The sequence below is a fragment of the Gorilla gorilla genome, chromosome 16 (assembly GCF_029281585.2).
Source record: "Gorilla gorilla gorilla isolate KB3781 chromosome 16, NHGRI_mGorGor1-v2.1_pri, whole genome shotgun sequence".
NCBI classification, from domain to species: Eukaryota; Metazoa; Chordata; class Mammalia; order Primates; family Hominidae; genus Gorilla; species Gorilla gorilla.
In genome coordinates this window covers 72,935,581-72,949,397 of record NC_073240.2, presented here as the reverse complement: position 1 = coordinate 72,949,397, position 13,817 = coordinate 72,935,581, and the positions used below count along the sequence as shown (strand labels likewise).

The following is a 13,817-nucleotide window of genomic DNA, read 5'->3' as shown; positions in this document are numbered from 1 at the left end:
TGGCAAACTGTTTTGCACAAGAGGTCTAGCTTTTGGCCTGTCTAGGTTTTCAGCATGCCTTTCTCACTAAGCCTAATCATTCTAGGTTTTGATTTAAAGTGAGAGACATTTGACTCTTCCTTTCATTTGAATACTTAGAGGCCATTGTAGGGTTATTAATTGGCCTAATTTCAATATTGTGTGTTTCAGGCAATAGAGAGGCCCAAGGAGAAGAAAGAGTCAGGGAACAGCTGGTCGATGGAGCAGTCAGAACACACATAACATTGATTGATTAAGTTCACTGTCTTATATGGTCATGATTTTTGGTGCCTCACAACAATTACAGTAACATCAAAGATCACTGATCACAGATCACCATAACAGATATAATAATAAAAAAGTTTGAAGCTAGGTGTGGCGGCTTACACCTGTAATACAGGTGCTTTAGAAGGCTGAGGTGAGAGGTTTGCTTTAAGGCCAGGAGTTTGAGACTAGACTCAGCAACATAACAAGACCTCATCTGTACAAAAACTTAAAAAATAAGCTGGGCAGGGTGGCATGCACTTGTAGTCCTAGCTACTTGGGAGGCTGAGGCAGGAGGATTGCTGGAGCACAGGAATATGAGGCTGCAGTGAGCTATGATGGTCATGCTGCTGCACTGCATGCAACCTGGGTGACAGAGCGAGATCCTGTCTCTAAAAATAAATAAATACATAAAAAAGTTTTAAAAAGCTTGAAATACTGCAAGAATTACCAAAATTTGACACAGAGACATGAAGTGAGCACATGCTGTTAGAAGATGGCACCTGTTGACCTACTTGACACAGGGTTGCCACAAACCTTTAATTTGTTAAAAAAAAAAATCACTATCTGTGAAGTGCAATAAAGCAAAGTGCGATAAAATGAGGTATGTCTATATATGTTAGATTTTCTTACTCTTATGTATTTTTTCTTTTATTCCTCCTCCTCCTCCTCCTCTTCCTTCTTTCTTCTTCCTCCTTCCTCTTTCTTCTTTCTTCTTTTGACAGGTTCTTGCTCTGTTTCCCAGCTGGAGTGCAGTGGTATGATCATAGCTCACTGCAGCCTTGAACTCCTGGGCTGAAGTGATCCTCCCACCTCAGCCTCTCCAGTTCCTGGGATTATAGCTACGAACCACTGTGTCTGGCTTTCTTATATGTTTTTTTTAACCTTTTTTTGTATTTTTGTGTTTTTCTTCTTTTTTTGGGTATGTATTTTTCTTCTTTCACTGTGGATGATTTCTTCAGATGTATGTTTTAAGTTCACTACTTTTCAATGATTTTATTTTTTATTTGTGTGTTTGTTTTTTTTTTTTTAATTTTTTTGAGATGGAGTCTCACTCTGTTGCCCAGGCTGGAGTGCAGTGGCACAGTCTCGGCTCACTGCAACCTCCGCCTCCTGGCTTCAAGTGGTTCTTGTGCCTTAGCCTCCCAGGTAGCTGGGATTAGAGGCACCTGCTGTCGTGCCCGGCTAATTTTTCTATTTTTAGTAGAGACGAGGTTTCACCAAGTTGGCCAGGCTGGTCTTGAACTCCTAACCTCAAGTGATCCACCCATCTCAGCCTCCCAAAATGTTGGGATTACAGGCTTGAGCCACTGTGCCTGGCCTGATTTGATTTTTAATTTCAGTTCCTTGTGTTTTACAATTTTAGAAATTATTTTAATTCTTTATATTTGCTAAGTCATTTTTTCTCTGTTGCCCAGGGCAGAGTGCAGTGGTGTGATCTCGGCTCACTGCAGCCTCTTTCCCTTGGGCTCAGGTGATCCTCTTGCCTCAGCCTCTTGAGTAGCAGGGACGATAGGTGCAGACCACCACATCCAGCTATTTTTTATTTTATTTTATTTTTTGTAGAGACAGGGTCTCACTGTGTTGCCCAGGCTGGTCTTGAACTCCTGGGCTCAAGTGATCAGCCCACCATAGCCTCCCAAAGTGCTGAAATTACAGGCATGAGCCACCACACCTAGCTTGCTAAGTCATTTTTTAATGATTCTTTCCCCTCTCATATATATGACCCTTTCAAGCTTGTTTGTTGCTTTAAACTTTAGAAAGCAGTTATTTTATGTTCTCTATATGATCTTTTCTAATATCTGAAATTTTTGCATGTGTGTTGGTATTCTTTGCTTGCTTGCTTTTCATTTGTGGTGCTTTTTTTCTTGTTAATTTTTCCTGGGACAGTACTTGGTGGGTTTTGCACATGTATTTTCTAAATGTTTATGGCCTGATGTTTTTTACTTCATCTAGGTGATGGGAATTAGAGCCTCAAATCTGTGTGTGTGTGTGTAAGTAAGGTGGTGGCTGAAGTGGTGGTGTGTGTCTTGTTGTTACAAGTAAATGGAAACTGGCTTGTGCCACCTGTTTTGTTTGGGCTGCAAGCTAGTAGAGTTTTTTTTACATTTTTAAATGGTTGGAAAAAAATAATTTGTGACATGAAAATCATATGAAATTCAAACTTAAGTGCCTATAAATCTTTATTGAATACATCCATGCTCACTGGTTTATGTATTGTCTGTGGCTGTTTTCATGCTACAACAGCAGAGCTGATTGGTTACAACAGAGATCATATTGCCTTCAAAGCCTAAAATATTTATTTATTTATTTATTTATTTTTTAGAGACAGTCTCCCTCTGTTGCCCAGGATGGTGGGCAGTGGTCGTGCAGTGGTAAAGTCATAGCTTACTGCAGTCTTAAACCCCCGGGCTCAAGGGATCCTGCTGCCTCAGCCTCCGGAGTAGCTGGGACTACAGGCAGGCACCACACTCAGCTAAGGCCTAAAATATTTATACCTCTGGCCCTTTACAGAAAAAGTTTGCTGTTTCCTGTTAATAACTTGTCAGGAACTCTCCTTTCTCCCATCATTCTTTTCTGCTCAGTGCCAAAGCAGCTTTCTTTGAAGTTCTTAGGGGATTAGGTTAGAATAGGACAGGTTTACTTTTGTTCATTTTACTGGTTCCAGCCATATGGTATAGGGGTGTCTTATCAGACTCACCACTAAGGCTGGGTCATGGGCTTGGCTTCTATCATTATGAGACTATGAAAACCAAAGCCTGAGTTTGGCTTCTGTCAGTAGCTAACCTGGCTTCAGTGCTCTGCTTATCTCTCTGAATTCCTGCCCTATCTTATGTTTTGGGCTTATAATTCTTTAACATTAGCTCTTTGAGGCTTTTAAGAATATATATTTTTCGCCGGGCGCGATGGCTAACACCTGTAATCCCAGCACTTTGGGAGGCCAAGGTGGGTGGATCACAAGGTCAGGAGATCGAGACCATCCTGGCTAACACAGTGAAACCCCGTCTCTACTAAAAAAATACAAAAAATTAGCTGGGCGTGGTGGCGGGCACCTGTAGTCCCAGCTACTCGGGAGGCTGAGGCAGGGAGAATGGTGTGAACCTGGGAGGCGGAGCTTGCAGTGAGCCGAGATCGCGCCACTGCACTCCATCCTGGGCAGGAGAGTGAAACTCTGTCTCAAAAAAAAAAAAAAAAAAAAAAAAAAAATATATATATATATATATATATATATATATATATATATATTTTCTGATGTATTTAGTTTTAAAAATCTTAGTTGTAGTTGTGTTCTGTGTAATTGGCCATGTTATTGGAGATGGATATCTCCTTTCTTTTTTGAATATGAAGAAATTAAGGCTCAGAGAGAGAGAGTAGTTCGGGTAAAGTTGTATTACTAGTAAATAGCAGAGTTTGACTTTCAGAAGCTTATTTATGATCTAGGAGTGTGAGCAGTTAGGCTTGCGTATTCTTTCCCATATATGACTGTAGTCTTAAGGATTTCTACTGTTTTAGCCATGTGGAAATGTCTCAGTCACAGAGGACAAGAAAAGAAAGAAAAGAAAAACAAGAAAAGAATAAAGTGGTTAAAAGCTATTTGGTATAGAAAGCTAACACCCCATATGGGTACTCAAGAAATAAAAACGAAAAAATGAAAAAGAAATGGTGAATTTTGTTTGTAAAATTCAGTAAATTTGTTACATTAACTATTTGTATTTATGATTAAAATAGGTATGAAAGTTGACTTTTTTTTTTTTTGAGACAGATCTTACTCTGTTTTGCAGGCTGTGGTGCAGTGGTGAAGTCATAGCTTACTGCAGCCTTGAACTCCTGGGGTCCAATGATCCTCCTGCCTCAGCCTGCCAAGTAGCTAGGACTACAGGTATGAGCCACCATGCCTGGGTAGATTTTTAAATTTTTTTTTGTGGAGATGAGGTGTTGCTTTTTTATTTTTTTATTTTTTATTTTATTTTATTTTTTTTGCTGAAGCTGTTCTTGAACTCGTGGACTCAAGTGGTTTTCCCACCTCAGCCTCCCAAAGTGCTGGGATTACAGGTGTGAGCCACTGCGCCCAGCACCCAATCATTGTTTATTTATATACAGTATCACACTTAATCTCACAGCAACGATGAACTAGCTGATGGAGTTTTTTTAAAAAAGAATATAAACATTTAGGGAAGGTGGTTTATTATCTTTCCAAGATTTCACAGCTAGTAAGTGTAATGGTAGGATCTGAACCCTTCACTGTGTGACTACAAAGCCCATGTTTATTTTCAGATTATATTGCAAAAAACCCCAGAGTCTTTAAATGGTTAATGGAGATTATGAAAATATGTTTAACATTTCTATACTTATATGAGAGTCCCCTAGGCTTTTATTTAGGGGCTAGTTTTATTTCAGGTAATTTAAGTAAGAATTTGGTTTCTAAGGTTACGTAGTATAGAAACAGTAAATGAGAACAGGGACATTTATAGGTTGTTAGGCTGATAGGATGAAGCACTTGTCTATAAAGCAATCTGGGAATATTGACAGGGACAGCCAACCTTGTTTATATCAGTAGTTTCTAATAAATATTAACTGTATCATATCGAAATTAACATTTGTTATGCAATTCTAAATTTTTAAGAAATGCATGGTATATTTAATATACTCTGTTTAAAAAGATATAAAGTTAGTATATTATAGAAATAATTAATCCAGAGTATTAAAAGAAGAACTTCTAAAGCTTAGAGAAGCTTAAAGAGCTGAAATTCCAGTTCATTGGAAAACTTGAATTTTTAGGATTTCTCTAAAACTTCAGAACAGCTGTAATTTTACCAGTGGGCTAATAAGTAGTAATTTATGACTTGCTACCTATCTAATTCTAATGACCATGCAGTACATAGTGATTAACTTGCACTTTTATTTTACATAAAAGTAATTTCAATTCATGTATACTTAGTCTTAATAAGTTATTAATATAGCATTGTTATCTCACAGCTTAACAAAATAGAGGTGAGATTGTTTAATATCCCACTCAAAGCCATTGGCACAATACAGTTTTTGATACAGAGTGAATATGACACCTCTTAAAAAGGACCAAAACCCAGAGAAACTTTTAAGTTTGAACTTTTTAGTAAGTGGTATGACAACATTGCTGTTGATAAGTTGGTGTTTTTTTTGCTTTTGTTTTTCAGGAGGGTCTCACACTGTTGTCCAAGCTAGAGTGCAGTAGTGAGATCATGGCTCACTGTAGCCTTTACTTTTGGGGCTCAAGCTTTCCTCTCACCTCAGCCTCCTGAGTAACTGGGACCACAGCAGTATGTCACCACACCCAGCTAATTTTTAAAATTTTTTGTAGAGACGAAGTCTCACTATGTTGCCCAGACTGGTCTCGAACTCCTGGCCTCAAGTGATCCTCCTCCCTTCCTTTCCGAGAGTGCTGGGATTATAGGTGTGAGCCTCTGTGGCCCAGCTCATAAGGTTCTTGAAGGAATAAAAATGACCCATCATGCCAGGCACAGTGGCTGATGCCTGCAGTCCTAGCACTTTGGGAGGCTGAGGTGGGAGGATCACTTGAGCTCAGGAGTTCAAGACCAGCCTGGGCAACATAGTGAAACTGTCTCTACAAAAAAATTAAAAAATTAGCCAGGTGTGGTGCTGTGTGCCTATAGTCCTAGCTATTGGGGTGGCTGAGGTGGAAGGATTGCTTGAGCCCAGGAGGTTGAGGCTGTGGTGAGCTGTGATCAAGACATTGCACTGTAGTCTGGGTAACAGAGTGAGACCCTGTCTCAAAACAAAAACAAAAACAAAAACCATTATTTTTCTACATTGTTTTGACTCTTGAGGTAATAAGACAACATTTGATGAGTATTTTGAAGTGTTAACTTAGTTGTCCAGTGTCCCATTCCAGAGAGAACAAGATTTCAGAATTTATTCTTGATTGAGTTCATAAGGGATACTCTGTTTTCTGATCATACTCTTGCCTTTGGAATGTTTTATTCTGCAAAAGTGTACATCATTGACCGGAGAAGGGAGACTGGATAACTGTGGATAAATGAGCATAGACATACATGTAAGTAGAAAAACCAACCCTGGCATATATTTTGTTAATGGTGGGTTAGCTGGACTGTATTTAGATAGTATTTGAAGAGCAGTTTTTTTAAGTTCTGGAGTAACATTTGAGTTTTCCAAACTCAGGGAACGTCTCTGTCAGTCAGAACAAAATACTACTGGTAAGAGCAATAAGATAATCAGCAGAAACTAGCATATACATATATATATTTTTTACTGACTGGTAGAGCTCTTTTTGATTGTTGGTTCTAAATGCCTAATGTCAGTATTAGCAAGGCTGAGAAGTATACATGAAGCAGCTGCTAAAGGAGTGAGTCAAGGGAGGTGAGGGTGTATATGTCACAGTAGTAAGTGGCAAATGTGTTAGATTATAAATTTGATAATGTGTTGGAAAGTAGACCTCTGACAATGGTAAATACTAAGAGCAGAGATCAGAGATGATCACAGTAGAGGAGATGGAAGAGAAAGGAACTCTAGTAGAATATTTGAAGCACTATTGGAAAAAGAAAGGCAAAGTAGGCACAGAAGGCATTGACCTATGACAGTAGGCCCAGAGGGCATTGCACTTTTTGGGCAATGACAGAAAACTAGTTAGTATTCTATAGAGTTTATTATAAAACAGCATCAAGTTGAACATATTAATAATTGTGTGCCAAAGACTGCTGTACAGTTGTATTAATTTGCTGGGGCTGCCATAACAAAATACCACAGATTGAGTGGCTTAAAAAACAAAAATTTATTTTCCTACACTCCTGGTGACTAGAAGTCCAAGATCAAGGTGTTGTCAGGTTTAGTTTCTCCTGGAGCCTCTTTTTTTGGCTTGCTGGTAGCTGCTGTTTGCTGTATCCTTCCATGACCTTTTTTTGTAGTGCACACATCCCTGACATCTCTTCTTATAAGGACACCCATCCTATTGAAGTAGGACCTTTCCTTATGACCTCATTTAACCTTCATTACTTCTTTAAAGGTCCTGTCTCCAAATACACTCACATTGCAGATTGGGGCTTTAACATACAAATTTTGGGAGAACAGCACAGTTCAGTACATAACGACAGTAGTATAAACCCAAACAGCAGAAAAGAATAGAAGGTAAATTTTCTCTGGAGAAAGGCGTAGTGGAAAAAAAATATGAGAAAGAAAGGAGGAAGGTGGGCAAGATGGCTGACTAGACACAGCCAGGTGGAATGGCTGCCACTGAGGGACTGGGACAACTGGCACACTCCTAACAGATCTTCAGAGGGAAGGCACTGAGAGTAGACAGAGGGAAGACACAGATGTTGGGATGAAGTGGGAGGAACCTGGGAACCCTGCACAGGGCTACTGTGCACCAGGACTTGTTCCTGGTGCCCAGTGACTCCAGGGAAACGGGTGAGTTGAACTGGCAAGGAACGGTATGCTCTCACCACAAACCTCTGGAATCCTGGCAGGAGGAGATCCCTCAAACTTCATGGACACTCGAGTTGGCAGGGAGAGCTGCTTGATTCTCAAGCACACTTGAAAAGTGGTAGAGGCAGCACTCCAGTCAGTGCAGAGCCCAGAGGGTTTGGTGGAGGAGTGTCTGTAGTGGAGCATGGCGAGGGATGCCCATCTCCCTAGGCTTGACTTGCTCCCATAGGAGACTTTAGCCCTAGAGAAAGTCAGACCTGAACTCTGCAGGGCAGTCTTGCCCATCAACCTGAGCATGCTTTGGTCCGCTGGCCTCTTCTGGGGACCCAGCCTGGTTGCGCCTGCTTGCAGTGAAGCCTTGGGTACCCTGGGGACCTGCATCATAGCTCCTGGGCTGGCTGACCTGACCACACTTGAATGGCAGAGAGCTACAGTAGAATAGCTCCTGTGGGCCGGGGCGGTGGCTCATGCCTGTAATCCCAACGCTTTGGGAGGCCGAGGCAAGTGGATCACCTGAAGTCGGGAGTTTGACACCAACCTGACCAACATGAAGAAATCCCGTCTGTACTAAAAATACAAAATTAGCTGGGTGTGTGGTGCATGCCTGTAACCCCAGCTACTTGGAAGGCTGAGGCAGGAGAATCGCTTGAACCTGGGAGGCGGAGTTTGCGGTGAGCTGAGATTGCACCATTGCACTCCAGCCTGGGCAACAAGAGTGAAACTCTGTCTCAAAAACAACAACAACAACAAAAACAAAAAACAAAAAAAACAAAACAGCCCCTGTGGATATGCACCAGCCTGCCTGCCTGCTCCCTTCCCCTATTGCAGCTTACACCCCAACCCCTCCCTGCCCACAGACCACTGCCCCGGCCCCCCCAACACACATCACTTTGCGGGTGTGTGTGCACAGGCAGATCTTGCTTTCCCTTGCCTCGCCAGCACGTGTGCACGTGCACACTACCCTGTGCCACTGCTGCCAGTGTGAGTGCACTCTGCCTCCCTTCCCCTGGTTGTACTGTAATTGCAGTCAGAGTCTTGGCAGGCACAGAGCCTTTCAGCCCTGCCCTGCCAGTGCCCCACCCCCTTGCCAGCATTGCTGCTGGAGTGAAACTAGGCACAGAGAACAATGAACCCTCCCCCTCCCTGAGTGGCCACCCCCACCTGTGTAAATGTGCACAGAGGGTGCACACAGATTTGCCCTTACCAGCACTACCTGGCTAACACCACCACCAGTGTGACCACATGCATAGTTGCCAGTGGGGCCCGCTTAAGCCATGCTGCCTGTACCACTGCTACAAACGCCCACACTGAGGCTGACACTCTGGCATCTGCTAGCACACTGCCACAGCTGACAAGTGTGCACCCCTCTGTGCTGCCACTGGCACATGGGAATGAGGGTAGATCCCACTGCCACTGCCTTACAAAACTCTTTGGCACCACCCGCTGGAGTGTAGTGACAAGTAGTCCAGGGGCACCTTGACACCCTCCTACCCCCAGTGCAGTGGGTTCCTAACATTGAGGAGCCAGAGAACAAAATAGGGTCCCAATACCAGTCCCCCAGATTTAGAGCATGTAATCTGGGAGTTAGGAGCTGAACCTTGGCCACCTAAAATCTTCCAGAAATGAAGCCAGTTGACTGAACCCACCTTATATACCACAATCAAACCCTCAAGGTCATCAAATAGGGTGAAAGGAAAAAAACAAAAAACCATTTCGAAGGACAGCATCTTCAAAGATTAAAGAAACATCAGCCCGCAAAGTTGAGAAAGAACCAGCGTAAGAATCCTGATAACTTAAAAAGCCAGAGTGCCTTCTTTTCTCCAGACAACCACACTAGCTTTCCAGCAAGGTTTCTGAACTAGGCTGAGATGGGTGAAGTGACAGAAATAGAATTCAGACAATGGATAGGAACGAAGATCATAGAGATGCAGGAGTGCACTGAAACCCAATCCAAGGAAGCTAAGAATCACAATAAAATAATACAGGAGCTGACAGATGAAATAGCCATTATAGAAAAGAATGTAACCAACCCGAATGAGCTGAAAAACACGCTCCAAGAATTCCATAATGCAGCTGCAGATTTTTTCATTTTTTCTTTTTTTTTTTTTTTGAGACAGCCTCTCTCACTCTGTCGCCAGGCTGGAGTGCAGTGGCTCAATCTTGGCTCACTGCAACATCCGCCTCCTGGATTGAAACGATTCTCCTGCCTCAGCTTCCCAAAAAGCGGGGGCTACAGGCCTGTGCCACCACACCCAGCTAATTTTTGTATTTTTAGTAGAGACAGGGCTTTACCATGTTGGCCAGGCTGGTCTTGATCTCTTGACTTCATGATTCACCCACCTTGGCCTCCCAAAGTGCTGGGACTACAGGCGTGAGCCACCACGCCCGGCCAGCTGCAGGTATTAATAGCAGAATAGGTCAAGCTGAGGACAGAATCTCAGAGCTTGAAGACTGGCTTTCTGAAATAAGACAGTCAATCAGGCAGGAATATGGAAAAAAGAATGAAAATGAACAAACAAAACCTCCAAGAAATACGGGATTATGTAGAGACCAAATCTGTGACACCCGACTCATTGGTGTCCCTGAAAGAGTTGGGGAGAATGGAAGCAACTTGGAAAATATATTTCAGGATCTCATTCATGAGAACTACAAAGGGAAGCCCATCAGACTAATAGTGGACCTCTCAGCAGAAACTCTACAAGCCAGAAGAGGCTGGGAGTGAATATTCAAGATTCTTAAAGAAAAATTCCAACCAAGAATTTCTTATCCAGCCAAACTAAGCTTCATAGCAAAGGGGAAATAAGATCCTTTTCAAACATGTAATTGCTGAGGGAATTTGTCAGACCTGTCTTACAAGAGCTCCTGAAGGAAGCACTAAGTATGGAAAGACTGTTAGCAGCCACTACACAAACACACTGAAGTACTCAGACCAGTGACACTATAAAGCAGCCACACAAGTCTGCATAACAACCAGGTAACATCATGATGTCAGTATCAAATCCACACTTATCAATACTAACCTTGAACGTAAACAGGCTAAATGCTCCAATTAAAAGGCACAGAGTGAGAAATTGGATAAAAAAACTAAGGTGTGTAGTGCATCTCCTATGCAGTGACACCCATGGGCTCAAAATAGAGGGATGGAGAAAAATTACCAAGCAAATAAATGGAAAACAAAAAAGCAAGGGTTGCAATCCAAATTTCAAACAAAACAATTTAAACCAACAAAGATGAAGAAGGACAAAGAAGGGCATTACATGATGGTAAAGGGTTCATTTCAACAAGAGAATTAACTATCCTAAATATATATGCACCCAACACAGGAGCACCCAGATTCATAAAGCAAGTTCTTAGAGACCTTCAAAGAGATGTAGACTTCTACACCATAATAGTGGGAGAGCTTAACACCCCACTGACAGTATTAGAAAGATCATCAAGGCAGAAAATTAACAGATATTCAGGACCTGAACTCAGCACTGGATCAGATGGACCTAATAGACATCTACAGAACTCTCTACCCCAAAACAACAGAATATACATTCTTCTCATCACCACATGGCACATACTCTGAAATTGACCACACAATTCGACATGTTTCTCTGCAAATGCAAAAGAACTGAAATTGTAACAACCACTCTCTTGGGCCACAGTGCAATAAAATTAGAAGTCACATCTAAGAAAATTGCTCAAAACCATACAATTACATGGAAATTAAACAACCTTCTTCTGACTTTTGGGTAAACCATGAAATTAAGGCAAAAACCAAGTTCTTTGAAACTAATGAGACCAAAGATAAAATATACCAGAATCTCTGGAACACAGCTAATGCAGTGTAAAGAGGAAAATTCATAGCACTAAGTGTGCACATCAAAAAGTTAAAAAGATCTCAGTTTAACAACCTAATATCACAACTAAAAGAACTAGAAAACCAAGAGCAAACCAACCCCCAAACTTGCAGAATACAAAAAATAACCAGAATCAAAGCTGAATGGCAGGAGATTGAGACACGAAAAACCATTCAAAACATCAGTGAATTTAGGATTTGGTTTTTTGAAAAAATTAATAGATTGCTCGCTAAACTAATAAGAAAAGGGAGAAGGTCCAAATAAACACAATTAGAAACAACGAAAGGGCTATTACCACTGACCTCACAGAAATAGGAATAATCATCAGACTGTTATGAACACCTCTGTGTACAGAAACTAGAAAATCTAGGAGAAATGTATAAATTCCTAGATACGTACACCCTCCTAAGACTCAACCAGGAAGAAATTGGATCTCTGAACAGGTCAATAATGAGTTTTGAAGTTGAATCAGTAATAAATAGCCCATCGAGCAAAAAAGCCCAGGACCAGATGGATTCAAAGCCAAATTCTACCAGATATACAAAGAAGAGCTGGTACTATTCCTACTGAAACTATTCCCAAAAATTGAGGAGGAGGGACCCCTCCTTAACTCATTCTGTGAGGCCAGTATCATCCTGATATCAAAACCTAGCAGAGACACAACAAAAAAAATTGCAGGCCAGCATGCTTGATGAATATCAATGCAAAAATCCTCAACAGGATACTGGCAACCCAAATTCAGCAGCGTGTCAAAAAACTTACCCACCATGATCTAGTAGGCTTTTATCACTGGGATACAAGGTTGGTTCAACATATGCAAATCAGTAAATGTGATTCATCACATAAACAACTAAAAAACCACATGATTATATCAATAGATGCAGAAAAGACTTTTGATAAAATTCAACAGCCTTTCGTGTTAAAAACTCTCAATAAACGAGGTATTGAAGGAATATACCTCAAAATAATAAGACAAACCCACAGCCAACATCATACTGCATGGGCCAAAACTGGAAACATTTGTCTTAATCTGGCACAAGACAAGGATGCCCTCCATCACTGCCTAATTCAACATAGTATTGGAAGTCCTGGCCAGAGGAATCAGGCAAGGGAAAGAAATAAAGGGCATTTAAATAAGAAGAGAGGAAGTCAAACTATCCCTGTCCATGTCCCTGTCCATGTCCTTGGCAGATGACGTGACTATATTTAGAAAACCTCATAATCTCAGCCCAAAAGCTCCTTAAGCTGATGACATCAGCAAAGTCTCAGGATATAAAACCAATATACAGAAATCACTAGCATTCCAATACACCAACAGTCAAGAAGCCAAGAACCAAATTAGGAACACAAATCCCATTCACAATCATCACAAAATGAATAAAATACCTAGGAATACAGCTAACCAGGGAGGGGAAAGATATCTACAAGGAGAACTAGAAAACACTGCTGAAAGAAATCAGAGATGACACAAGCTAATAGAAAAACATTCCACATTCATAGGAAGAATCAGTTTGTTAAAATGGCCATACTACACAAAGCAGTTTATCGATTCAGTGCTATTCCTATCAAACTACCAATGACATTCTTCATAGATCTAGAAAAAATATTTAAAAATTGATATGGAACCAAAAAAGAGCCCAAATAGTCAAGGCAATCCTAAGCAAAAACAACAAAGTTGGAGGCATCTACCAGACTTCAAACTATACTACAAAGGGCTACGGGAAACAAAACAGCATGGTACTGGGACAAAAATAGACATATAGACCAATGGAATGGAGAGCTCAGAAATAAGGCACACCTACAACCATCTGACCTTCAACAAAGCTGACAAAAACAAGCAATGGGCAAAGGACTCCCTCAATAAATGGTGCTGGGATAACTGGCTAGCTGTATGAAGAAGATTGAAACGATGCCTTCCTTTCACTGTGTACAAAAATTAACTCAAGATGGATTAAAGTCTCTAATTTAAAACCTAAAACTGTAAAAGCCATGGAAGACAACCTAGGCACTACCATTCTGGACTCAGGAATGGGCAAAGATTTTATGACGAAGACACCAAAAGCAATTGCAAAAGCAAAAATTGACAAAGAGCTTAGAGTGACTAAAGAGCTTCTGCACAGCAAAAGAAACTATTAACAGAGTAAACAGACAGTCTACAGAATGGAAGAAAAGGTTTGGAAACTGCATCTGACAAAGATCTAATATCTAGCACCTATAAAGAATTTAAATTTACAAGAAGAAAACTCACTAAAA

General features: G+C 41.1%; 1 protein-coding gene across 22 annotated transcripts in view; it reads left to right on the top strand.

Annotated features, from left to right (window-relative positions):
- The window catches only part of MYO9A (myosin IXA), a 307,532-nt gene that overhangs the window by 20,476 nt on the left and 273,239 nt on the right, over nt 1–13,817 (top strand). For 8 of the 22 annotated variants that reach the window (XM_055363662.2, XM_063698676.1, XM_055363678.2 and 5 more), the window contains exon 2: nt 4,065–4,162. The exons of 10 other annotated variants lie outside the window; for them this stretch is intronic. The gene's annotated coding sequence lies outside the window, so the exon portion shown is untranslated. Of the gene's footprint in view, nt 1–4,064; nt 4,163–6,271; nt 6,335–13,817 lie in introns of all 22 variants that reach the window. 4 more of the 22 variants (XM_055363663.2, XM_063698675.1, XM_055363669.2 and 1 more) reach the window with 1 other exon arrangement.